At 38.5% G+C, this 26088-nt stretch overlaps 1 protein-coding gene across 5 annotated transcripts in view; it reads left to right on the top strand.

Annotated features, from left to right (window-relative positions):
• The window catches only part of pwwp2b (PWWP domain containing 2B), a 177017-nt gene that overhangs the window by 21448 nt on the left and 129481 nt on the right, over positions 1–26088 (top strand). Inside the window, exon 4 of one of the 5 annotated variants that reach the window (XM_052027796.1) lies at positions 10569–13676. The exons of 3 other annotated variants lie outside the window; for them this stretch is intronic. The gene's annotated coding sequence lies outside the window, so the exon portion shown is untranslated. Of the gene's footprint in view, positions 1–10568; positions 13677–26088 lie in introns of those variants that run through there. One more of the 5 variants, XM_052027797.1, reaches the window with a different exon arrangement.

Here is a 26088-nt window from a genome sequence, read left to right on the forward strand (position 1 = left end):
TGGTTCAACATCTTGATCTTTTGAGCCAAGGTCATTTCTTGCCAATGTGCTGTTCTTATCCTTATTAATGGAGTGAGTCTGCCTCCTTTTCTTCTATACCTATCCTTACAAAATGCCAACTACTCTAGTGTATTTGGTTCCCAGCTTTCGTCACAACCTTTGAACTATAGCCCTGTGATGACAGTATGATCAGATCGTGCCTATTTCCATTTGTATCTGCAGGAACACTGTGACCACTTTGCACTACAAATGGACTTTTGTTTTAATTGTATCCTTTCTTGTATAATTTTGTTTGTTTTTCTTGTGAATGTTGTCTCTAAAAAATGTGCTTGTAATGGTACTGCAAGTAAGTTTTTCATTACACCTGTGCATACATGTACTTGTGCATATGACATTAAATTTATCTTGTATCCTGTACTGTTTTGAAGACTTTCATTGCTTCAACCCTTTTGCCAATGAATTAATAAACTCTGTATGCTCTTGCAATCCCATATATGCAGGATACCTTTTTGCCTTTTGTTTGAACTGGAGAAAATTGCAACTCAATTTCCTCTGGCACTGACTTCCTCCCCTCTTCAAACTGTGTGAACTTCCCCATTGGATGAAGTTTAAATGTTGTCATTTTGTTTCTAATAACAGTTTCTAATAACTTTCCCACAGTTGATATTAGGGTGATAATTCTTATATTTCCAAGTTTGCCTTAAATAGTAAATGGGCATTTTTTTTTAAACCCCAGTGCAAGAGGACAGCTTGTGAATCAAGTGATTTAGAGGATTGAGAACCAGCAGGTCAACAATATCTTTCTCTTCTAATTGTGATAAGTTTCCAAACTCTGGTTTCAGTCTTCAAGTTTTTTAAACTGCCTAATCTACTTAATTCCTTTGCTTTTATTTTCCTCTTTCTCTGGTACATTTTTCTTCATCCCTTTTTCCCTAAAGACCTGTGCAAAATAGGTATTTCATAGCTCTGCCTTTTCCTATTGCAATAATATCTGGTGTTTTGTCATTAAATTTAGACTTGTGATTTCCTTTTTCCCTTGAATCTAATATAGAATTACTTGTGTTGAGTTCACTGTTATCTGGGGGTTCCCTCCCTTTATCTTTGATAGATTAATTCAGATGTTACTTGTCGTTAAATCTAGTATAAGCAGTTCCCTTGACTTGAGAATGTTATCTCCCGAAAATTCTCAAGTGCACTTAAAATAATTTTGCTGCCTAGAAACTTCATTGCATAATGCTCTCTATCCAATGTCTCCCTCCACCCCTGCGCCAGAGTAGAATACAATAAAGACTATTTCCAGTCATTCCATGTCAATGAAGGATTTCCAAGTGCAAAGCACCCATGCCTTGTTAATTTCTGTGCCTGGGAGAGAATGGGATGATATCATTTTGCACACAGCTCTCCGTTGGAACATTGTAGGGGAATTTGGAACATTAGTTATTGGGCATTGGAGGACTAATTTCCCAGTGTAGCAGTAGATAAGAAACTGCTGTAGCAGGGTGTATTGAAATCCAAAGGTTAAGCATAAATACTTTGTCCTGAGCAAAGACTTTCTTAATGGCGTTCTTTATGTTTTCATATCAACAATTTGAAACCGTGGGAATTTCTGATGTGCACAACCTTTGGTTTGAATTAGGAGTGTGTTTTGCAAGAGTAGCAGGCATTTTTTTTTAAATTGTAGCTCAAGCCTTTTTGGCTTTAACTAGCCAATTTTTCCATTGAATCTGTGTGTGTTTTGGGCAGTACCAGCTGTGAGCATATCATAATTGTTGACATTATTTCTGGAGTATTTGGATATAGGTTAGTATACATTATTTTAAAGAACAACAGAGGGAGCAAAGCTGGTGTTACTGGTTATCAGGCCTCTGTTTTGCCCTTGTGAGCATTTCTTTTTCCCAATTTAAAGTGCCATCTGGTAGACTGCATTAAACTAGCAAACACATCTAATAGGCTACTGATTGTGTTAAGGTAGAATGTAGATGGAACCAGCTGACATTAGTGCCTTGAATGTACAAAAGGATGGTGGGGAAGAGACTGGCTGGTAGAACTGCTGAAAAGCCTTTGGATCACACTTTCTGCATGGATGCATTTTTGGTGATTTCAAAATCACTCAGCTCTTCTGTGTACCCAGATCTTGAAAGATTGTCTGAACAGCAAGATCCTGATATTCTCTTAAACTGATGGATATCAATCTTTCTTTTATCTCTGAGTAATGCCATTAAGAATCAGTCAGGTACTTTGCTGGATCTTGCAGATAGTTACACATTAAAATACCAGTGATTCTCAGGTAAAGTACTGGTAAGTTTCAGGATTCTTGTGTGAATGTAGTAGTCCTAAACTTCCCGAGTATGTTGGTGATTTCCCTAGTGCTATACTGCTGAATTCATTTTGAGTCTGACAGCAGAGCAGAAATTTGGTGAGTTTTCCCAACACTGGGGAATCAGAACATGACAGGTGCTTTGAGCAGATGCATTGATTTGAATATTTTCATATTTCCTTGTGAATTAGCAGCCCTTTTAGCCCATTAATCCCATTTCTCCCTCCACCCCCCCCCCACCTATTTCCCTCACCAGTCACCTACACCAGGGGCAATTTACAGTAGCTAATTAGTCATGTCTTGGGGATTTCAGAGGAAATGGGAGTACCAAGGACAAGCCCACATAGTCAAAGGGAGAACATGCAAAATATTCTTAGAACACGTACATTTAAGTAGTCCAGAAGTTTCCATTACTCTGTGACTGTGCACCAAAAATTTTGAAGCTCTGAAAGATCCATCAAAATGCTGCTTACACAAGGATTTTTTTTAACCCCACAACTTGAGTCTGGAAAGTTTACAAAGAAACTGCCAGGTTAGTTGTCAAATACATGAAGGAAAAAGTTATCATTAAACAATCTTCTACTCTTTTATCTAGCTGCTCCATTACCTCGCACAAAAGTTTGGTGTAAATTTAGAAAACAGTGTAACAATTTCCTAACCCGGCCCCAAATTTAATCAGATCTTATAAATGCGACCACTTTTTTTTCCATTAGGATTTGAGGTGCTGGATGAGGCAATGAATACTTCTCCTAATCTTTTGCAGACGGTTTATATTTGTTATAAAGTGGTGTTAGCAAGGAATTGCTGACTTCTGTTCATTCCTTTTTTGCATAAGTAGAACAGCATCCAAAAGTAATTAGACTCCCATATTGCACTGCTGTTGTAAGACACTTGGCCCTTGTACAAAGCCAGTGGCTTTTCTAGGTACTGCAGCATATTCCCAGAATGAAGTGGTATCAAACTTCCTTTTTATAAACTTTATAGAGTATTTTTTTTTGGGGGGGGGGGTTGCAGGGGGAGTTGGAATCCTTGTGTGAACAGTGTTTTGATGAATATTTTTGAGCTTTGGAATTTTTTGGTGTACAGTGACTGAGTAATGGAAAATTTTGGGTTACCTGAATGTGTGCTGGGAATAGTTTAAAAAATATCCTATAAATAAGAATGAAGAGGTAAACTTTCACTTGTGATTTTAAAGCTAAGGTCTTCCATTACTCTACCTTTTTATCTCTACCATTCTCCAGCTTGATGACCTTTGGATGTATCTTCAGCTGCCAAGACTCCTGCTTCTTGAATTCTTTCCCTAAACATTTTCCCCTCTGATATTTGTAGACACCCTTCAATATTACTTTGGGTTGTGGTCCAAATATCCCCTTGGGTGGGTAATCCTGTGAAGTACCACTTCAGATGCTTCACTTTGTATTGGGTGTCGTCTTGGAAAGCTTCATGGAGTAGAGGGAAGAGAAGGTTGCATGAGTTATAAGAATAGTCAGTGGGGCAAGGGAGGAGCTCTGAATTTCAAGTTATTAGCTGCAAATTTCTAGTTGTTAGCTTCACATGAGAGATTCTTTTCGTAGAATGGTAGAGCAAACTTTCTAGTTCACCACTTGGTTACAGTAATGCATTCAAATGTGGACTCTGCCTAACATTTAATACCTTCCACACAGAAGGTGTCAGAATAGCAAGTTTTTAATGGTTGAAGGGCAAACTAATGATCTTGATGCTGAATATCAAAAGTCTTATTTCCTAAAATTATTTGAGTGAAGCTACAAAGAATGATTAGAACAATCTCAGTAAAAAGCTGTATAGTATCGGTACCTTAGGTCTGTTTTGAGTATGAAGATGGCACATTTTTGAGTATGTTACTGTTGCATGTTTACTTGGAGATGTGAAGTTCAATTATACTTGAGTTTTTTTTAATCCGGCTTTCATTACTGCTGGTAAAGGCAGACTTTGAGTACTCCCAGATTCCAATTGTCTATAAATTGCTGTTTTAATTCTGAAACAGTTAGTTTGATTTTTATAATTTTGTGCCCTCTGTTTACATTAGGGTTCAGAATGTTGTTTTCCAGCACTGTTCTAAGCTTTTTGTTTAGTTTTCTTCAAAGGGCAATAATACAGCAGTGTAAACACAGTGAATAAAGTGATGCTGTAGGGTATTTTGGATTGAGTTGCTGTGAGAGAACGAAAAGCCTTGTATAATTTTTTTGCCAGTGGATAAATTGGATGCTGCATTTTCAAGCAGAGTTTTTTTCTTTGATAACATGCAATAGAACGTATCACACGAGAATCATTTAATGTGAGAAAAATAACTCTCTCAAACTTGTATTTTAAATTTCTGTTTTGCTGCTTATTTGGAACGAATCCTTTCCAATGCTAGGCTCCTACATACAAGATATACTGTAATTCCATTAGTGTCTTTTATATCAAGTATTTCCTCTTCTTCCCTCTTCCTCCTCCTTCAACCTCCCCACTGCTGTATAATACTGCATCATTTCCAATACTTGGATCACTCTCTGCGCCAGCTTTTGCTTTTCAGGTGGAACCTTTTTAATTTCCATCCTGCTCTGCACCGTATTGCTGAACGAACTCTGCTGCTGCCGGTTTGGTGACTAGGCATTCTCCATTCATCCTTTAATGTTATCATCACCATTCACTATACTTGAATCAGCTCTCATCTGAACTGATCCTATGGATTGACCCTGGCCATCTCGTACTCAGTCTGAGTTTTTCTTTCACTGTTCCCTGCTTTGCTGGCCCACCAGGTCTGTGGAGATATGAACTTCTACTACATTCCTCAATTAGATCAGTGAATTATGCTCTGATGTATGACTGAAGTACTCTCCATTCTGTGATTGGGCAATCTGTGCTAATAGCAATCTGCCTCAACAGATTGCTAATTAATCTATTCCCTCTCCACAACTGATGCTGAGCATGAACATCAACCTTGGTCCATTTCATATTATGTAAGCTTCCAGATATTTTCACAAAACAAAGGAGCAGAAGTAGGCTATTCAGCCCATCGAGTCTGCTCTGCTACCTCACCATGAGCTAAGCTAGTCCCATCTAGCCCCAATTCCCAACCTTTCCCCATATCCCTTGATACCTTGACTAATTAGATACCTATCAATCTCCTCCTTAAACACCCCCAATGATCGGGCCTCCACAGCTGTATGTGGCAGCGAATTCCATAAATCCACGACCCTCTGGCTAAAGAAATTTCTTCTCATTTCTGTTCTAAATGGGTACCCTCTAATCCTAAGACTGTGCCCTCTGGTCCTGGACTCGCCCACCAAGGGAAACAACCTAGCCACATCTACTCTGTCCAGTCCTTTCAACATTCTAAATGTTTCTGAGGTCCCCTCTCATTCTTTACTCCAGGGAGTACAGTCCAAGAGCCTACAATCGTATGTTTTCCCCTCATTCGCCTTTACTGTTATTGCCCATTAACTGACCAATTTCCCTCCTGATACAAAACAGAAAATGCTGGAAATATGTAGAGGGACAAACAAGGTTATTAACTGAAGGTGATTTAACCTGAAACTTTCCTCTCTGCTTACTCTTTCCATTGATGCTGCCAGACTTTGAGTATTTCCAACAGTTCCTGTTTCCACAGAAAAACAATGGTTATAGTAGTGGAGGCTGCTCCCCCGTGAGTGTGTACTGGGTAATCCAGTTTGTCTCCCCTGCTCTATGCCCCTTTCCCATAGTGCTGCAAATTCTTTCCTCTTGGATACTTACCTGGGTCTTAGGCAGAATTTTCTTATTCCTATGCTGAATTTCTATTCCAGTTTGTTAATTCCACCTTCACTGATGCTTGCTACTGTGATCACTTATTGCTTCAGTTCCAATCCTGGATCCACTTGCATCCTACATTTGAATCTGTCTTTGCTACTATCCCCTGGTATTGCATTCCCAACCACTCATTGCAATGACTTATTAAAAAAAAATTCATAGTATCACATTTTCAGTTATTCGTCCTTTGTCCTCTGATTTTTGACACTTCTGTGAATGCAAGTAGTTTCTCTCCAACTATGGTCTGTACTTTTCATAACTCTAAACACCTCTATCAGTTTCCCTTGCGGCCACCTTATCTTGTCCAGAAAGGAAGTTTTGTTAACTTGCCTCCTGCCTGCTCTCCTACTCTGTGCTAGCTAATGTTATGGATCGTTTGTCATTTAAATTTAAAATAAAATCATCCCTGCACTTGAAAATTCTCTCCAAGTTTTTGATCTCTGTGATAGCACTTGTGGTGCCCCCAACCCAGATCATTCTCAACATTCTGCTATAATTGTTGTATATTTATCTTTTGTAGTGCATATGCTACTGAAATATTCATTCATGCCTTCATTATCTCTAGACCTATCTTTCCGTTGCCTTCCTGGCTAACCTCCCAACTTCCATTAACTTGAACTTGTCCCAAACTCTGACTGTTCCCTTGCTCGCACAGTTCCTTTTCTGCACCACCTCGATGCCTGTTTGCAAACCTAAAACGATTCCTGATTCAGCAGCATGTTTTAAATCTTGACATCCTGGTTTTTAAATTCATGCATGATCTTGGCTCCCCACCTCCCTCTTAAGCCCCTTGAATACCCAAACCTTGAATAGCTGCACTTTAGTTCCAGCCTTTTGCTCATTGTGGTAAACATACTTCAAGTGGCTTGCATTCATAAAAATACTCTCCCTAGACTTTTCCATGTCTGTTTCACTCCTGAAAATATGCCTGTTTTGACCAGGATTTTGGTATCCTATCAGTGCATGGCTCACTGTAGAATTTTATTAGAATCATAGAATTGTACAGCACAGAAACAGGCCCTTTCAACAATAATGCATTATACGTCAATATTTTCTGCTGCAGCTGGGTTGTTCCTTCAGAGTGAAGGAACTAAAATGTTTTTCATCTGAATTTAGTAATTTGTCAAAAATATGGTTTGGAATTTAATTATTTTTGTACTCTTTTATCCTGTCTCCATTGTTAAGATGCTCCTTCCATTTTCTGTTCAAACTGGAGGTCAGCTGGAGTCAATTGAATTTTATTGGAGCATGTGTGTGCCCTTTTGTAAATGCAGTATTAATTTTGAATTTGAGTTTTTATTGTTCAACTGAATACTTTCTGAAAAATATTTGAAATGAAGGGTTAGCAACACCTAAGAAAATGTGAATTGTAAAAATTATGTGAAAGACATAAATATTTTTATTCTCATCTGTATTTTAAAGCTGAGGTCCAGTGATTTTTCCAATAGAAATCAATGCTTTATTTCTAGAGTGCCATGTTATATTGTTGAAGTTCTCATTAATGTTTTCCTTGGGGAAAATGTCCTGCTTTCATAAAGAACAAGACCATTACATATTATAATGAATTTGGCCTTACATTTGTTCGTAAAATGTTGCTCATTGACCTGCCAAAACTTTGTTAAACCTGCCCATGGTGAGCAAGTTTGTACATCTTTGTTTATTAACAATGTGTAGATAAATCTGTTCCCATTAAATCTGTCAATTTTTTTAAAAAGTATTGGCCCTTGGATTTGCAGCTAATTTGAAAACCTGAATGCTGCTACAGAAGTATTCAGAACAGTAACCATTGGATAGTTGATCGAGCTGGATTTGGTCTGCTGCTTCTGTTTGCCTGGACTTACCTAGGCCTGATGTGGAGAAGTCTGTTAAGTTTCCACTCTGGGAGTCAGATGACAGCCTACTGAGCCTCTAATCCTGGAGGGCCCTGAACACCATTAATATTCATTTAAAAGCTAGTCAGGGCAATGTAGCTCAATATATAATAATTCAGTGAGAACATTTTAATGTATTTCCCAATCCACAGATAGAAAATCCTCATTTAATGAATGGGGATTCTAGTCCTGCACCCGGTCTCCATGGGGTAGTGTTGGAGGGCAGATACCCTAGCATAATTTTGGGGTACCTTAGCACACTCGGCATCATCTTTCATTTGCCACATCCAAGGTCTAGCCAGGTTCATATAAGCCTGCGGCCAACTGCAGCCAGGGCTGTTTAGTCTATTTGCCTTATTCTAACTGTAGACTTGTAATCTTCCGAAAATTACAGGAGGGCATCAAGTCACGTTTGCTATAATGAGTCTAAATATTCCATGTAATATTGTCTACAGTATTTGAAATGTGCTGATGAGCCTCCAAGTTAATTTTATAGCATTTGTTTCTGTATTGGAAGAATTTTAATTTTTTAAATGGTAGAAGTTACAGGATATTTTTATGTATAAAACCATCTTTCACTCTTGACAATATTTAGAGGGTTCTAAGTAAATTATTCCTCTAATGGTGATTCAGACAGATACTGTCTAGCCAAGTTGATTTGGTTTGGTTTCCAAAGGAATTCGTGCAGACTTTGCATGGAAATTAATATGATTAAATGGAAGTTTTGCTTTCCTGAATTTCTCAAAATCATTTTGTACACATACCTTTCTCTAAATTGCAGTGTTTTTAAATGTGAACATTTGAAATGTTTACAGTTCATTTTTAATCTTTAACATATGAAGATATTTAAAATATTTCAAAATGTGGGTGATCAGAGGCATACAGAATGTTTAAGGGCATCTACAATTGGGTAACTAGAGTAGCATGCCATACTTGATATAGTTTCGGCAATGCCTTGTACAGCCGCAACAACTTGGATTTGTACTGTAAATACATGAACATTGATTAATAGTAAATTGGCGATCAGTGTGTGATTTAGCTTTTGTGATCTCGGAACCTGTTTTTGTGATCAGCATGTTACAATCATTGTATATCCTGAATTTCCTTTTTGTTTCTTAGTGCCACACTAACTTCTTTGCACAGCTCATATTGTTTTTATTCCCATAGTTTGGTTCGACTGGTTATTCCTTTGTCTATCTTAAACTTGATATCTAACTGCAAGCTGCTTATTATCCCCAAATTAAAATGGCAGAAATGCTGTAGTTAACCAATTGGCATCATCCTCAGACACTTTAAAGACTCTGGAGAAGAAACTAGTCTTCAGGTAATACCACTAAATGCATAAATAAGTGCTCTTAATTGTACTTGCTACAGCACATTAGTTCTGTTGACTTCAGTAAACCACAAATGTGCAAAATGGAGTACATCCAACAACTGATGCACTTGTGCATATTTAGCAAATGTTTACCAATTCTTGGAATGCAGTTTTCCTATATAATTTCTTCAAACATCAACTTCTTCCTATAACCAATGCTTACTTTGCTGGTCTGTCATTTCCAAGTTCCTTCTCTAACTATGCTGGTCTTAAATTGGCTGTTTTTTCAAATCCTTAGAATCTCCATTGTTTAGGGCCTCCTTTCCAATGGGAGCATTCAAGTTGTCAGCCATCAGCAAGCAGGCACTACAGACTCTTGGGTGAGATATTAAGATGACGACAAATGTCCTGTTAAGTGAATGCAGTAAAAAGAAAAAAATCCATCACCTTGTGTAGAAAGCTTGGATAGTTGTTTTGGCCAGGATGTTTTCTTAAGTAATTCTAAAATAGACTCAAAGGTTCGAATAAGATTGAGGATTCTACATGCATAAATTTAGTTGAATATTGGCGTTAGATTTTGTTAATGGATAAAAGTTGCATTTATCATTGAGTTTTTTTTTCCACAGTTCATTGAAGTTTGGCAGTGGAACCTGGCTATTTGACCTGCACCTGATGGAATCTGAATGTCTTTTGGGCCTGAGTTGGGTCTGTCCTGCTAAGATATTCTGTTCTAGGTCAAGTTGTGCTGTGCCACCTGCCTTGGTATTTTACCCAGGTCTGTTTGACACTGTCAGTGATTAAGGACAATGTTATCAAGACAATTGGCCAGGGATATGAAGGTTCTTTGGTGCATTTCAAGTTTGACTATGTGTATGCTGCAGATTGTGATGCTGAGCAAGGGAGGAGATCTGGGAGCACTTTCTCAGGTGCTGGCTTCAAGTTTGCGTCAGTGCTGGGAGAAGGGTTGCAGATGGGGAAATGAGGGACCTCACCTGGGTTTTGGGTGTTGATGTCATTTTTAATTCTGAATCATTGTTCATGCATGGTGTTTTGCATATTCCTTCTCTGGATCAGGAAAACAAAAACTATAAATGCTTGGTTCTGATTCAGATTGGCGTGTTATAAAAGCATTTGCTATGCATATCTGTATAATGTGAGTAACTTTTTTGTCAAAGTCCAGTTGTAGAAATGTTTCTTCAGTGCAAGTAGTTTCTTTCAGCCTCCCTTTAATCGACTTGTGATGCAGTAATTTTCCTTTCTTCTCTCTTTTAAGATAGCCGAAGATCAGGAGAAAAAAAAATCAATTTCCTCTCAGATTTAAGTGGCTTTGATCTTCAGCCAATACTCCATTGGAGAATTTTGTATGGTATTTACAAGGCTATTGGATCCTGGTGAATTCTTGTCGACAGTTATCTTGAAGGAGCCGAAGGACTGGGCTTGATCTGTGACGTGCGAGAGTAAAGAATGGAGCAGAAGGAAGTCTGACTTTTCATCTCGGACTGTTATTGATTGTGATGGAGCCCATATTCTCATGGGTGGACAGTGAATAGTATAATTTGGAATGTAGCTATTTAAGTCACTACTCTTTGTCTAAGACTTGTCTCAATCAAAATAAAATTACTGCAAAAAAAAATTTCCAAGGGTGAGTAATGGATAAAGACTAGTCTTTTTATTTTGATTCCTGTTTTTTTTTAAATTATGTAACGCAGTAGTTTTAATACAGCAAGTATAAAATGTCTCTAAATACTGCAATTGCCCAATTGTCTTACAAATAATTGCAGGGCAGATTGGGCATTATTTCTAACTTCATTAGCATTTAGCAGCATATGATTATCTCTGCACTAGATGCAAGGCTTGCAGAAAGCTTATGTTGCCTCTTCCTCCAGTAACATTGGATGTGTTCCAAATGCACAAATAGTGTTGAAGTAGTAATGGATTGAAAATAGTTCCATAGTGTAATCTGAAGATGAAATTGTAACATTGAGCTTACAGTGGAGAAGAGTTATTTAATAAAAAGATCAAGTTTCCAGGAGGAGTCCATATTGAATGGCATTTAATGTTGACCCTTTGACATAGAGCAATATTATGGATGCCATCGTTTGCTGTTTTCTAATTACAACCTGTTTTCAGTGTAGAATGATGGCTAGCTGTAATGTTTGTTTTGCACAACAATGCTAAAATAACTGCAAAGTATGATATCATTTTTTTTGAGGATTTAATGAAGGGGAAAGTGAAATTTAGTGAGAATCATGTCATGTTAAGAATGCTTGCATAATGATACCTGACCTGTTGAAGGGGTTAATAGATTTATGGAGTGCATTGTTCTTTTGAATGATTGGGGGCCCATAGTAAGTTATATTTTGTATAGTGGAGCTCACTGCTTGTGACAGAGTCCAGTTGGTTTCAAAAAGATTGGTAAATTATTCTAGTGTAACCACTGGAAAAGCATTACTTGATGCTTACCAGTGTGTCTTTTACAGTCTTATTCTTCAGAGCTGCCTTTTTGAGCATTTTCATTATGTGCCAGTTAGTGACCACGTCTTCATAACATTTGAGCCATACACATCAGGAAGCCAGTCCTATGTTCTGCCTAAATTTTGGTCAAGGGTAATATTCTTAGTGCCCAGTTGGACTTTGAGACTATGGATAGGAGGAGTAAAAATTCATTTTTGCTCCTAGCTATTGTCCATTTGACCCTGCTGTAATGTATTTTGTCTAGTTATCAAATCAGGCTAGTCTGAAATGCACTGTCCAGAATGTAACGCATGGACACTTGAGGTTTTGAAGATTAGTTTTCGGCAGAACTGAATTGAAGCACGAGTTGGTGCCTTCGGTCGAGAAAGGGAGAATTGAAGAAATGGAATAAGAAAATAGTTTACAAGCAGCTATTTTGTGTGGAATGTATTTGATATCTTGGACTAAGATCAGCAAACATTTTCTGCAGGAGTTGAGAATGTTGTTATTTGAAGTGACATTCTCGGTGGTGTCCACTTCTCAACCTTCCTCTGATCCATTTTTCTTAAGTGTACAGATGACCTGTTCCAAATACATAAGATTTTGGGATAATTCAGTTGTCAATCTCTTTATACATATAGGAAGCCTGAAGACTTATCTGAAAGATTCCACCACATTCCCAGTGCCCCATTTTTTTTTTGTTGCAAAATCCTGCATGAGGTATGTAAGCAAACTTCAGTGATCAATGTCATACAAATAAATTTTAAAATTTGGTCTTCTTTGTAACTGATTTGTATATTTTGTTCCTGCACAATCTTTGTCCTTTTTGCCTTTTTCATCTTGTAATTGTTTGCAATACCTTTCTCAGAAGACATGTTTTAAAGATTTGTTTTTTCATTATTAAATAGAACAAAGTTACTGATTTGTTTCTTAATCCAAAAAGTAGCTCTAAACATTTGTATTATTTGTTTAAAAATCCTTCTATTATGCAAAATGGTTAAGTGGATTTTTTTTTTAAAAAACCTGGTTGTTGCTAGCTGGAGTGGATAAATTATAAGATCTTGTGCTGGTAGTCCAGTCATGGGAATTTTTAAATTTAAAGCCTGTGTACAGATGTTTTCTCCAACAAATTACCAGTTATTGTAACCAAGTGCTAAAGGCATTTTCCTACCTGTACAGATTCAGTCACTGTCTGTTGCCATTTGATTTTGATTTCAGGACACCCGTTTATCGTGGTGGGTAATCAAAAGATTGGACTCCTTTTGTGAATCTGTGCAAGTGTTGAAACTAACACATTGTCGATTTACAGTACCAAAGCTGTCATTTTTTTGGAAAAGACCATTGAGCAGAAAAATGAACCCAGAAGGAAAGCTCTAATTCCTGCTTATTAATTTTTATTTGCATACAGAGTTCCACTGTATTAAAAATATGCTCTGATGATCAAAGGCTACTGCAAAGTGTGTATGTGTGCACGTGTGTCTCTTCACAGTTATAGACAAAGTCAACTCCTCCACTTGCATTAGCATGAGCAAACCAAATGGATTTGGGTAAAACATTAAACGATTCCCTGGAATAATTAACAAGCTGTGACATGTATGGGACAGCATAGAACCTCAACTTCAAAGACCCTGCACTGAAAATGTCAGTCTTAAATTGGATTTAATTTCCTGGATGGTAAATTGCAGTGAGCGATATGTTTACATACTGTGTACAGGAAAAATTTTATTTTGTGATTGTATCAGTTAATTTTAAAATGTGCGCTGCTGTACTTGTAAATGCTAGTGAATTGTATTCAGTCTCTGTATGACTTGCTTTCCAACAGATTGAATTTGTGTATTTACTAGTGCACTTCCACTGTACAAACTGCTGATTGGGAGTAGCAACAGCAAGGTGAAAAGCTAATCAGCAATAAAGTCTATTGAAACACTTTGTATATCTTTTTTTGTCGTGCTAACATTTGCGTCTGAACTCTATTTGGTTGTATTTCTGTTTGCATCATATCCCATGCAAAGATTTTTAACAAATGGGAGAGTTAGAAACCAAGAGGTCACACAAAACAATGCCATGGTATTAAGCTGAGATTGTCAGTTCAGCCTTGTGATCATTGAAGTATATCGCTAAAGGTTTTATTTTTGGATTGTAATTTCTTTTTTTTCCTCCCCTACCCCTCTACACCCATTTGTGTAATAGGGTTACTTCAGACACAAATTTGACCAGGGATAATATGGTTTATCTTAAAATTATTTCTGTGCCCTGGAAAGGATTTGGCTTCCTATCAACTTAGTCAAATATACCAACTTTTATTGGTGCATTTTTAAACAAATATTCCCTTCTGTATATTTAAAAGTGAAATGTAGATGGATCTACTGAGTGGTAACTGTGCTTTAAATAGAGCAAAAAAAAACACCTTATAACTACTCTGTTGTTAGGTCTCAGTTGAATTGGGAATGGCATTGTTCCTATTCGTGAGCTATTAGCTTCTTGCAACAGGTGCACCTCCAAGGTTGAATATTAGGCTGTTTACTTTTATACATTTTGTGCAGTTTGACATTTTTTCCAACTAGGTGTTTGCCCATTTAACATTGCATGCTGTAAATATGCCACAAAGCCTCTTTGTAAATGAGCAGTCTTGTGTATCGAATACATTTTTGAAAAAATTGAGTAATTGCTGGTGTCGACAGGAATAAAAAGAAATATTTCCAAATAGGAGAGAACTTTGGTGACAGCCATTGATATCTCCTGAAACCACAAACAAGTGTGATGCCTTTCAGAATTCAATGTAATATTTTCATTCAATGCCTACTCATTTGCTGAGTTTTTCAGATAATCTGAGTGTTGCTAGTGGGAGATGATGCAGAATGTTTTGTACGGTCAGCCAACAGGGTATGAAAATCTGTGATTAGAATTTTTTTTTGTTCAACTGGCATTCAAGTACCTTGTATGTTTTCTAGACTGTAACAATAACATTCTATTTTTGTATTGTTTTGCTTCAGATGTGATCAGATTTGGAAATAGTTTTCACCAGAAAATTTGTAATTCTTTGTAAATGAGCATGCTTTGGTTCTGTTGATTTGAAGAAGCTTTTTCTTTTCCTTTCAATATCACTGTTCTGCTTTGAAGCTGCTGTCTCAGTAATTGGGACAGAAGTTGTGTTTTGGTACTCCTTTTTAAATCAAGAGGTAGGAATTTGATTTGCTTATGTTGCAGTATACCTTGTTGTTTGAAAAGAATAAGTCAAAGGTGCCATTTATTCTGCAGCAAGTCTAATACAAGTTTTAAGGAACATTTGTGTTTAGAAACTTTGGTTTTAAAGGAGGATTTTGTTTTGAAATAGCAGGACATTTAGATAGTCATGTCCTTGGTAGGATACATGGGTTTAAGGGAAAAGTAAATGAATCTTCTGTCAGATTATCTTGGTGGATTAAAGCGTGGCAAGGATTCAGCAGATGGTTTTATTTTGTGTATTGCCTTTTTAATGTTGCTAAATGGCCTGAGGCTTCATTGTAGTAACGTTATCAAATACACTTGTGACATCAAGCCACTTAAGCAGGTAAATCGGACAGGTAATCAAACTTGGCCAAATAAAACTGGAGTTTAAATCTAATAGCAATTTCAGTGACCAGGAAACTAGTGGGCTGTCATTTTTGTTTAAAAATGTGATTCACTAATTTTTTCAGTGAAGGAAATTTGCTGACCTTATTGAGTCAGAGTCCTAGACTCTGCAATGTGATACTCTCAGCAGCCCTTGGCAAGCCACTCTGTTCAGGGAAAATTTGGGGTGATCACAGATAGCCACATCCCAGAATGAATAAAAAAGAATTATGGTGTAAGGAGGGAATTGCAAATTTTGGTGTATAGGCAGTTAAAAGCTTGCCCTCGCATGGTGGGTTTTAAGTTCCTCAAAGCTGGTATTGTAGGACTGCAATTATTGCAGAGTGCTATGGAACTCATGGAGATAAAAGCCTAGTGAGAAATTTAGGGTTAAGGATTTTATAATTAAGGCATTGCTTAAATGGAGATATTGGTATTGCTGTAGACAATTGAGTGCAAGGCTGATGGACAAATGCTGTAAATTGGACAAAGACTTCAGAGCGCAAGATGATGGATCTATGGGGAATAGAACCAAGTGAACCTGCCCAGAAGTGCACTGGAATTCTTAAGTCTGGAGCTGATTTTTAATTTAGAAAAAAGCAGGGTAATTGTTTCAACCTCAGGAGCTGAGGCAGGCACAAAGTTGGATGGTGTGAAACTCTGAATGTGTGTTCTGGAGCTCATCTTAGTCAAATGACAGAGGTTGCAGCTGTTCTAATTCAATTGTGTGGAAGGTAGATGGAATTGGTGGTTGGGGAACATTTTTTTTCAACAAAACCAAAGCCTGTTCTTCCCCATCTTGGAGGGAATATTTGCCTTTCCAATATTAGCATTCAGCTAAGCAGTCTGCCAATTTAGTAGTGGAAATATCAAGACGGGTGGTATTGTGCATGTGGAAACTGTTTTTAAAAATGATGCCAAGGACCAGCATGTAGGCAAGAAATGAGAGGGCCAAGAATAGGTATTTGGGTAATACTGGAGTGAATGGAGTGGAGAGAGAAGCCATTTCAGCTGGCTCCCTATTATGGGTTCCAGTTTTTAACCTGGTTATTTTGGCTTTTGTTAGCCTTGGGAAATATGGTTTTGGAGGTGTAAATCTTTTTTAAACAATTTGCTCTGGGGAAACTGGTTTAATTTACAAGACTGTGTTTATTTTGTTTTAAATTCTGATCTTGCCCATCACTGAGTCCACAATGTAAATAAACCATGAAAGAAAGACAGATTGAGGATCTAGAGCAGAAAAAAAGAGCCACACGCACAATGCTGGAGGAACCAAGCAGGTCATGCAGCATCCATGGAAGGAAATGTTTGAGTATCCCTTAATCTGGTCTGAAAGATAGCTAGTATAGAAAGGTGGAGGGAAGGGGTGGAGCAAGAGCAGGTGATAAGTGGATCCAGGTGAGGGGGTAATGGCAGATGAGGGAGGTGGAGAATGGGGGGTGATAGGTGGCAGTGACAAAAGGCTGAAGATGATGGAATCTAGGAAAGGAAGGTGTAGCATGGAATAAAGTGAGAGAGGTGGGCAGGGGAACCAGTAGGAGGAGTGTGTGGGTGGTGGGCAGATGGAGAAAGCAGAGGAGGGGAAAGACGTATGGCAATGGCCAGGTGCACCAGGAGGAGAGAGAAAAGGGTCAGAGGCAGTGCTTACCAGAAGTTGGAGAATACGGTGTTTTGTGCCTATTGCCTCTTGGGTTCTGACACCATTCCCACTCTTGCCCCTCCTCATCTGCCTATCACCACCACCTCCCCCACCCCCTGGCCTCACCTGGATCCACCTAATGCCTGCCATCTCTTACTCTACCCCTTCCCTCCACCTTTATACTGACTGTCTTCCCCCTCTGTCTCAGGCCAGATGAAGGGTCTTGGTCTGAAACATTGACTGTCCACTTCCCTCCATAGATGCTGCCTGACCTGCTAAATTCCACCAGTGCTTTGTGTGTTGCTCCAGGTTCAAGCATCTGCAGTCACTTGTGTCTCCAGAAAAAAAAAGCCAGTTTGGTTTGAAGAAAATTGCAAGCTGAGTTGAATTTAATGGCCACATTTCATAACTCAGTTTAATTGATTGAATTTAATTTTTATATCTATTCATTTTGAGGATGTTGGCATTGCTAGTAAAAAAAAATCCCTTGTTGGTCTTAGGTTGCTGTTAATGGTTATGTTTATCTATTTATATTCAGTGCAATAAGGGTAGCACAGTGGAAAAGCTAGTAGAGCCACTGCAACACAGATCCAGTGTCCCAGGTTCAATCCTGACCTCCTGTGCTGTCAGTGTGTGTAGTTTGCACATTCTCCCTGTGATCACATGGGCTTCTTCTTAGATACTCCATTGTCTTCCCAAATCCCAAAGAAATGCAGGTTTGTAGGTTAATTAGCTGCTGTAAGTGTCCCCAGCATGTGGATGAGTGGTGGAATTTGGGGGGAATGGTTGAGAATGTGAGAGAATAAAATGGGATTAATTTAGGATGGGAGTAAATGGGTGGTTGATAATTAGCATGGACTCAGCTGAAAGACTTTGTATGACTCTTATCACTTTACATTAGGTAGCCTTGTCAAGAGCACTAAATGCTTTAGTGATGTGCTCTTTCTTGAGAGTGGGAAATATAACATGGATGTTGATGAATAAAATATTTGGCAAACAATGTTAGAAACAGCATTTGACTACAAACTACCGCAGAAGGAATGAAGGTAGTAACTCCATTTACTCACATCTTCGTATTGTTTGCTATGCCAGTGCTGTTGCACAAGGAGGAGGATCTGCATAAATAACCACAGCCATAAAATTGATCACTGGATTCTATTATACATGGGGATCTTATTGGAATTTAATGCACACTTGTAAATTGTTTTGTATTTTAGCTCCCTAAATTCTGAACCTTTCACCTAGACCAGCAAAGATGGAGGAATACACAATCTACAAAACCTCTTCAACTCTCACTTCAATCTGACTTAAACGTTTGCTGCATCAACATCCTGGATGTCTATTCAATAAAATTCATTGTACTCCGATCTGCAGGACTATGGACGTTTAAGGAGATAGCTCACCACTAGTTTCTCAAAGATCATTATGGATGGTCCTCAAATGCTGGCAATGCTACCCATGCCCCTTAAATGATTTAAGTTTTTTTAATTACCTGAAAACAGTAGCACTTATTTGTCTAGTATATCAAATTTCTACTAACCTCTGGCTGTGCTCTCCTATGACATTTCTTAACAGTAGAGGACCCTGCACCATAATACTGGTCCTGTACAACTCTCACTCATGATTCTGCAGCTGCCACACAAAGATTCCAAGATGTGCAGCTAAATGGTGCTATGTAGATAGTGATGAGGATCACATGGTCCATTGCCATTCATTCCCATTCCACCATCCTTCATGATTTGGCAAATGTTAAAAACAGCATCAACTTTTCCATTCACTTGGCAAAATCACCATGAGAGTATGTAATAACATAGTGGTCAAACTGGAAACTGACCCCACAGTAGAGGTGCTTGATTTCAATTTCTAAGGAAATTAACCTTCAGGATACTCTGCACAAGTGATGGGCTATAAATGGAAATGCTTCACTTATCTCGGCAGGCATTAATTGGATTGACGTACTGCGTATCCAAGCGTGAGGCAGTTCACTTTGTACAAAAATTGAAAAAGATTCCAAATAACTTCCATTTGGTGTTCTCTTCCATTGTTAATATATGCAAAGGCCCCCTTTTTTTGATGAAAGATGCTGTATTCTCAATTTTATGGATACACTAAGGTCTTCATACTCTAGCAACTCCATTAGAATTTTTGTCCCAATTTCATACCTATTGCTTTTCAATTCATCTTACTAAAACAGATCATTTGGCATATTGAAATTAAAGTTTTGACTAAATCCTATTGTTTAATATTTTTGAGTTTCAATTCATCTCCAAATTTGAATTCATATTCTATGTACTTTGACAAATTCTAATTTCCTTGTCCTAACTGGCTCAGTTTCATAGTGGATGTCTAATCTCTCTAATCCATACCAGGCTAGCCTGAGGACTCCCTTCTCCATGACCTTCATTTGTCTGGCTGAACTCATTTGTGCATTGAATGACTCTTTTTGACTCCAGTTTTTTTCCTCTGGATCAAAGTTTAGCTATGGGAACTCGTATGGGGACAAACTAAGTGTCCCTTTGTGAGATACGTGGAATGGTACTTTCAGTCCACCCTCACCTCTTATAAATTGAAGATGGCATTGATGCTGCATACTTGAATAGGACTCAAATTTACAGCAAAGATGATGAAATTTCCATCTTGCTCTCACTTTCTCATCACTCATATCTAACGCCCTACTTTCCTGACTTCTATTTCTGTATCTCCATCTCGGGATAGGTTGGCAATCACTATCCATTACAAGACAACAATTCCCACAGCTATCCTGACTACACATCCCTCCACTCTGCTTCCTGTAAGGATTCCATTCTCACAGTTTCTCCATCCCTGTTGCATCTAGTCTGATGAGGAAACTTCCCACATCAATGCCCCTGAAATGACCTCCTTCGTCCTCTAATGTCCAGGACTCACAACCACATCTCTATTTCTGACATTTCTGTTCTCGCCCTTCACCCAACAAGGATAGGGTTCCCTTGCCTTCCATCCTTCCAATCTTCATGTTCAACAAATTACATTCTCTGATTTTTTTTTCACTGCCTTCAACAAGATTTCTTCACCAGACATACCTTCCTCTCACCTCACCTTTTTAGCATTCTGAAAGGACCGTTTCTTCTACATTTCCCTGATTTATTCCAACAATGTCAACAATCATTCCCTTTGCCACAGCACTTTATTATGCAATTCCAGGAAAGGGGATACCAAGCCTTTTACACTACCCCTTCAAACTAATCAAGGATCCAAATGAATGAAGCAGCAGTTTACTTGATATTCTAATTTAATGTATTGCATTTTGTGTTCATCTGGTGGGTGCTTTCATTAGAGAAACCAGGTCTCAACCGGAAACGTCAACTGTTTATTTCCCTCTATGGATGCTGCCTGACCTGCTGAGTTCCACCAGCATTTTGTGTGTGTTGCCACAAATTGCATTATTTCTTTGCAGAACCCCTCAGTCTGCAAAGTTAACCCTGATCTAACAGTTGCCTGTCTCTTTAACTCTCCATCCTGCTCACATTCTAAGCTTTGTTTATTTTTAGTCTCCAATTCCAACAAAGCCTTGGATAAGTCTGAGGAACAGCGCCTCATCTTGCATCGAAGCACTTTGCAACTCTTGGTGCTCAATATTGTTCAACTACTTCAAAGAGATGGCTTTTCCTGTTTGTCATGCAAGGTCATCCATCCAGCTGAAATGTTAGCTCAGCTTTTCTGTCTCCACAAATACTGCCTGATCTGAACATTTTCAGCATTCTGTTGTTTCGTATTTCAAAACTGCTTTGTTTGGCATATGATGGTTTCAGCATATTTATTTTCCTCTATTTACATCTCCCAAAAGCATTTGCGTCATCTAGGCACCCTGTTACAGGTATTTCTTTTGTTGTCTCCACTTCTCTGGAACTTAAATCACACTTGTGTTCCCACTGTTCCAGTGCTGAAGAGTCATTGACCTGAAATGTTAATTATTTCTTTCTCCCCCAGTGCTGCCGGACCTGCTGAGCTTTTCTAGCATTTTTGCTTTATTTCAGATTCCAGCTTCTGAATTATTTTACTTTTCAATCACCACTGCTTCAGTGCTTACTAGTTCATTAGTAGCATTCACTTGTGAATACAGAATATTCATTTTGTCTCACTGTCATACTTGTTGCCTCAAGTTTTTTGATCCCAATTAGCACCCTCTTTTGATTGTCCTTATTGCTTTTTGTTTATTTATGGTTGCTCATCCATCATTATTTCTGTTTCATTCTCTGGATCCCCTTTGTGCTTTCTGTTCTCTGCTTTATCCTTTTATTGTATTGTTAACCTACCATCCAGTTCATGTTCATAGAGACGTATAGCACAGAAAAAGGCCCTTAACCCCACTCAGGTCTGTGCCGACCCAAAGCACCCATTTACACTAATCCCTTTTCTATCAGCGACACCACCACCACACCCCCACCCCCACTCCCCACCCCACACCCCCATCCTGGTATTCTAACAGTCACCTACGCATTAGGGGCACTTTACAATAGCCAATTAACCTACTAATCTATTTGTGTTTGTGATGTGAGAGGAAACTGGAGCTCTCAGGAAATCTATGCAGTTACAGGGACAATGTACAAATGCCATATGGCATAGATGCACTGGAGATTGGGGTTGAAACCCATTCACAGGAGCAGTGAGGTTGTATCTTCCATCTGTGTTGCAATTTTCATAACATGCACTTCGCCCTTGTACTCTTCCACTTCCTGTATTTTATCACTTTTCCATGAGGAATGCTATAGAAATAGGAGTTGCCCATGGTTCAATTTCCAAAAATTAACAATTGATTGGTAAAATCCTTCTTGGCCAAGTGCAATAACATGGGTCAGGAAATAAGATAATCAGATAAGTATTCCCTCCCTCCCTCCCTTCCACCCCCCCCCCCCCCCGAGTGTTTGTGCCTATTTATTAGATGTTATGTTCTTTCTATTAATTTGTCATTTTAAGAGGACATCATTTGACATATTGTTCAAAAATTTCAAGATTTACGAAAAAGTGGCAAACACCCAAAATTCCTTAAGAAAAGGATTGCTGTTTTTTTTGTTCTTAACTTGCAGTAGTTCTCAGTTATAGATGCACCATTAAATCTGTGAATCTGCAATCATGAATTGCTACACATGCTGTTGATTTGAGAACCAGCAGTTAGTAAAGAAACATTGAGTATATCTATGACTGTCTCACCTTTCATGTTACTGTGGCTGTTGTGTCATTTCTTGATGTGCTGAGCTAAGCAATGAATTTAGTGTTTACTTTCAATGATCATTGTTTCTCATTTATATGTCTTTCTTATCTGGGATGTTGCCTTTCAGTGTACAGAGGACAGGAAGTAAGAAATCATGATGAAATGGATGAGTATAACTTTGACAAAAGCTTGTGTTTAATTTTTCTGAAAAATGGGATGTTTCAAGTTGGTCAATCCAAAGATTTTAAGACTTGTTGGTCTTTGGTCAAGGTAAACCTGTTGTTATGGATCATTGGAAAAATCTGAGAACATGTGAATTATTGAGTAAGGAATCTAAAGGAAAGTGTTTCAGAAGTGTCTTCACTCAAAGATAAGTATACTGTTATCATGAAAGGTCTTTGGCATAAGCAGTAAAAGTTGGGTCACAGCAACTGAATTTTTTTTTGCAAAGAGCAGGAATGGAAGGAGGTACTCACAAGCAAACATCAGTTTGTTTCAGAAAAGGGTGGATTTGTTAGCAGCAAATTCCTTTTTTTCCCTTTCACCACAGTTCCCTGTAAGGCAGTGACATACTGCTGTTGACATTGGTCAATCTGACTACAGTTGGGTGCACAATGCCCTCACCTCATTGACTTGCTATTTTTCTTTCCTCAGTGGGTTTCAAGGATCTTTTCCTTCACCCAGCTGTAAAGAGATGTTTGGTTTCCAGCTAATTATTAAAATGGCGCCATCTCACCAACTTATTTTAATATCTCTCCTCCTAGCTGCTTTCACTTAAGGTTTCTTGGCATAGCTATGCCTATGCTGAAAGCGGTGCAAATTGAGGGGTTGATAGTTTAGTTTTAATCTCTGGACTAATAGTTGGATGTACGAGTGACAAAGCGAGTCTTTGACCTTGCTATTTTGTGAGTTGGTTGCTATAGTGAGGAAGAGACAACAGAGAAAGGTAAAAGAGGTTTTATTTAAGAGTGATCCAGAAATCTTTGGCACAGTGGTTTAAGTTAGGGCAGAGACCTGGACTAACAACTCAGAGCCTTGAGTTCAGATCCCACCATGGCAGTTATAGAATTCAAGTTCGGTTAATAATCTGGAAGCTTAAATAAAACAAAAAATCTAATACTATTGATGACCAGAAAAACCACCACATTGTTGTAAAAAGCCCTAAATGGTTCATCAGTCCCCTTCAGGAATGCAAGCCTATAGGTGCCTCCAAATCTGGAATTTGTTGTTGAATAGTAACTGCCCTCTGTAATGGCCAAATAAGCCAAACAGTTGGAAGCACTACATTAAAACAGAAATGATAAGAACAGGTAGACCACCAGGCATCAATCCAGACATGATTTTGTCCAGCCAACCTTGACAAGTACTCACCAACTGCTGGGGACTGGTGTCCAAATTGGGTCCATTGGCAGGAGCTGAGCAAACAAATTCAGTAAAACTGAGCTGCTATTCCAACTATTCAGAAATCCCCATGGTTCGGTAGGTGATATTTGTCATGCCGCCCATCCGCTGGCCGGAGCCCCTGTTCCTCTACTCCCTTGAACTTGTTCACTGTAAAAATTATTATTCCACTGTGCAACATTTCAATTCCTGACTATGCTGGATTAATGGAGTTTTACTGTATAAGGGATAAACCCATTTGACCTTGCCCTTGTCAATATGCCTGTTGCAGATGCATCTGTTTGTGAGAACAGTGGTAAAAGTGACTCCTACACTGTCCTGGCATCCAGGACATCTTTTTCTCATATTGTATGGTGCTGAATTGCATAGAGTAGGGGCAGGTCTAGAACTCGAAACTGGTTGTTGTGGGTCATGAACAACAGCAGAAATATACAGCCCCTAATCTGTAAACACCTGACCTGGCACATCACATATTATACCACTGCAATCAAGCTAGGGAATCGATCCTTGGTCAATCATGTGTACGGATGGGTGTGGGAAGAGCAGCAGGCAAAGATAAAAGCAGCACAGGTCTACATGTGTACTCAACAGTAAATGCTGCATCCAAACGATAGAACTGAGTAATACCACAGTCAATGGATTGGATCAAATCTAAACTTTGTAGTCCTGCATATGTTTATTCATGAATGGTGGTGGACAGTTAAATGATTAATGCAAGGCAGAGGCCTCAAGAGTATCCCCATGTACCAAAATCAGTGCTTGAAGCATTTGCTACCATGTTCAGTCAAAAGTGCTAAGTGGGTAACCATCATATTGAAATCCCTGCAATTCATAAAGTTGGTCTTCAACAATTTTGAGTCGTTTTACCCAATGTTTAGTATTCTCAGCGGTTTCATGAAACAACAAAAGGTTGGGACCAGATGGCATTCTCCCTCTAGTACTGAAGAATTGCTAATATGATACCAGTAGTGAGGTTACATTTATTGGAAAAGTTTAAACAGCCAAGGTTTCTGTATGCTAATGCTGACCTAATAGATATCTTTATGGTTTCAAACGGTTCAGTTAAGTGGCCATAGGGATGTTTCTTTTTGTGGGGAACCTGAACCATGATCCAAAAATATAAAATAGTCACAAATGATAAGTTACAAGAAACTTTATTAAGAACGCAGAAGATTATATCACAGGAAAAGTTTAAACATTTATTTAAGAGAAATACAGGCATAAAATCGCAAGTTCAAAAGGTTATGTTACTGGCGTCAAATTAAGAGGAGTGGGAGCTGGTTTGAATGTGGAATTAACATTGCCTTGGATACAGTGGATTAAGTGGTCTCTTTCTGTGCTATTTATATATTGCAGTACCATGAGTTAAGCAATACCTATTTGGAATTCTACCTCTTGTACCGTGGCTCTCCCCTAGAAATTTGTGATCTAATAAATTGGAGCACAAACCAATTCAATGTGATTCAAGTTTACGCAGTGATTTTAAATAAATAACTCAATGCAGTCAGAGTCTGGTATTTTTTTCAAAGCTGTAGTAAAACACTTTCTCAACACAAATAATTATATCACTTTATGTTCACTAGCCAGAAAACTAGGATGAGTTATTGACTATTTTTGTCTTATTGTTGCCTGTATTTACTTGCTGTTCTTTTTCTCCTGTTTACTGCCAGATCTCACCTCTGCTTCACTCGTCTTACTTTTACCCCTCTTCCTCATCTTGTCTCTCTTCTACCTGCACCTTCCTTTAGCAATCCCTGTCTCTCTACCTCTCTTTCCTCACAAAACTTGCCATCTCCCCCAAATCCAGCACCCCCCCCCCCCCAGCCACCTTCACTACACAGCCTCCCTCTGTCCTTGGTGCACCTCCAGAAAGATACGTTTATTGTTAAAATGTGCAAATGGCAATCAGGTATAAAGCAATTTAAAAATTGTGGGTAATATTTTTACTCTTTCAGCAATGTAAGCTACCTTGGAAATAAATGAAGCTTTTTGGGTGATAGCCATGCATATTTGGTGCATTTTGGCTCAGCGCTGTTTCTTTGACCTGGTTCCCAGAGAACTAAAGTTTCAATGTCACAAATCAGTGCCAAGATACTTGCAAAGTTGAGTCCAGCAATAGTGCACAGTGTTCTGAAAATGCCTCCTAAGTACTAGAACACTTTGGAACATCCTGAAGTTCATAAAGCCATTATACAAGTAACAGTTTGCAACAAAAAATTGTGAATTGCGACAATAAAATGCATTCTATATTTGGAGACCCCTTTTTCAGCCCAATGTGTAAACCTTGAAAGTCTGCCTCCTTGTTATGCAGTCACACGTATTGAATAATATCATTTTCCACATCAGACGGCAAAAAGCATGCAAAGTTGCTAGAATGAAACTGACTAATGTTCAAGCTCAGGATGAAAGGATTGTTGCATCTGGGTTGACTGGCAGGGGTGGGAGGTTGAATGCTGACTTCCTGAGCAGCAGACTCATGTTCCTTGGAGCCACTACCTCCTTCCTAGGATAGCTCAT

This window comes from Pristis pectinata, chromosome 12 (assembly GCF_009764475.1).
Source record: "Pristis pectinata isolate sPriPec2 chromosome 12, sPriPec2.1.pri, whole genome shotgun sequence".
Lineage (NCBI taxonomy): Eukaryota > Metazoa > Chordata > Chondrichthyes > Rhinopristiformes > Pristidae > Pristis > Pristis pectinata.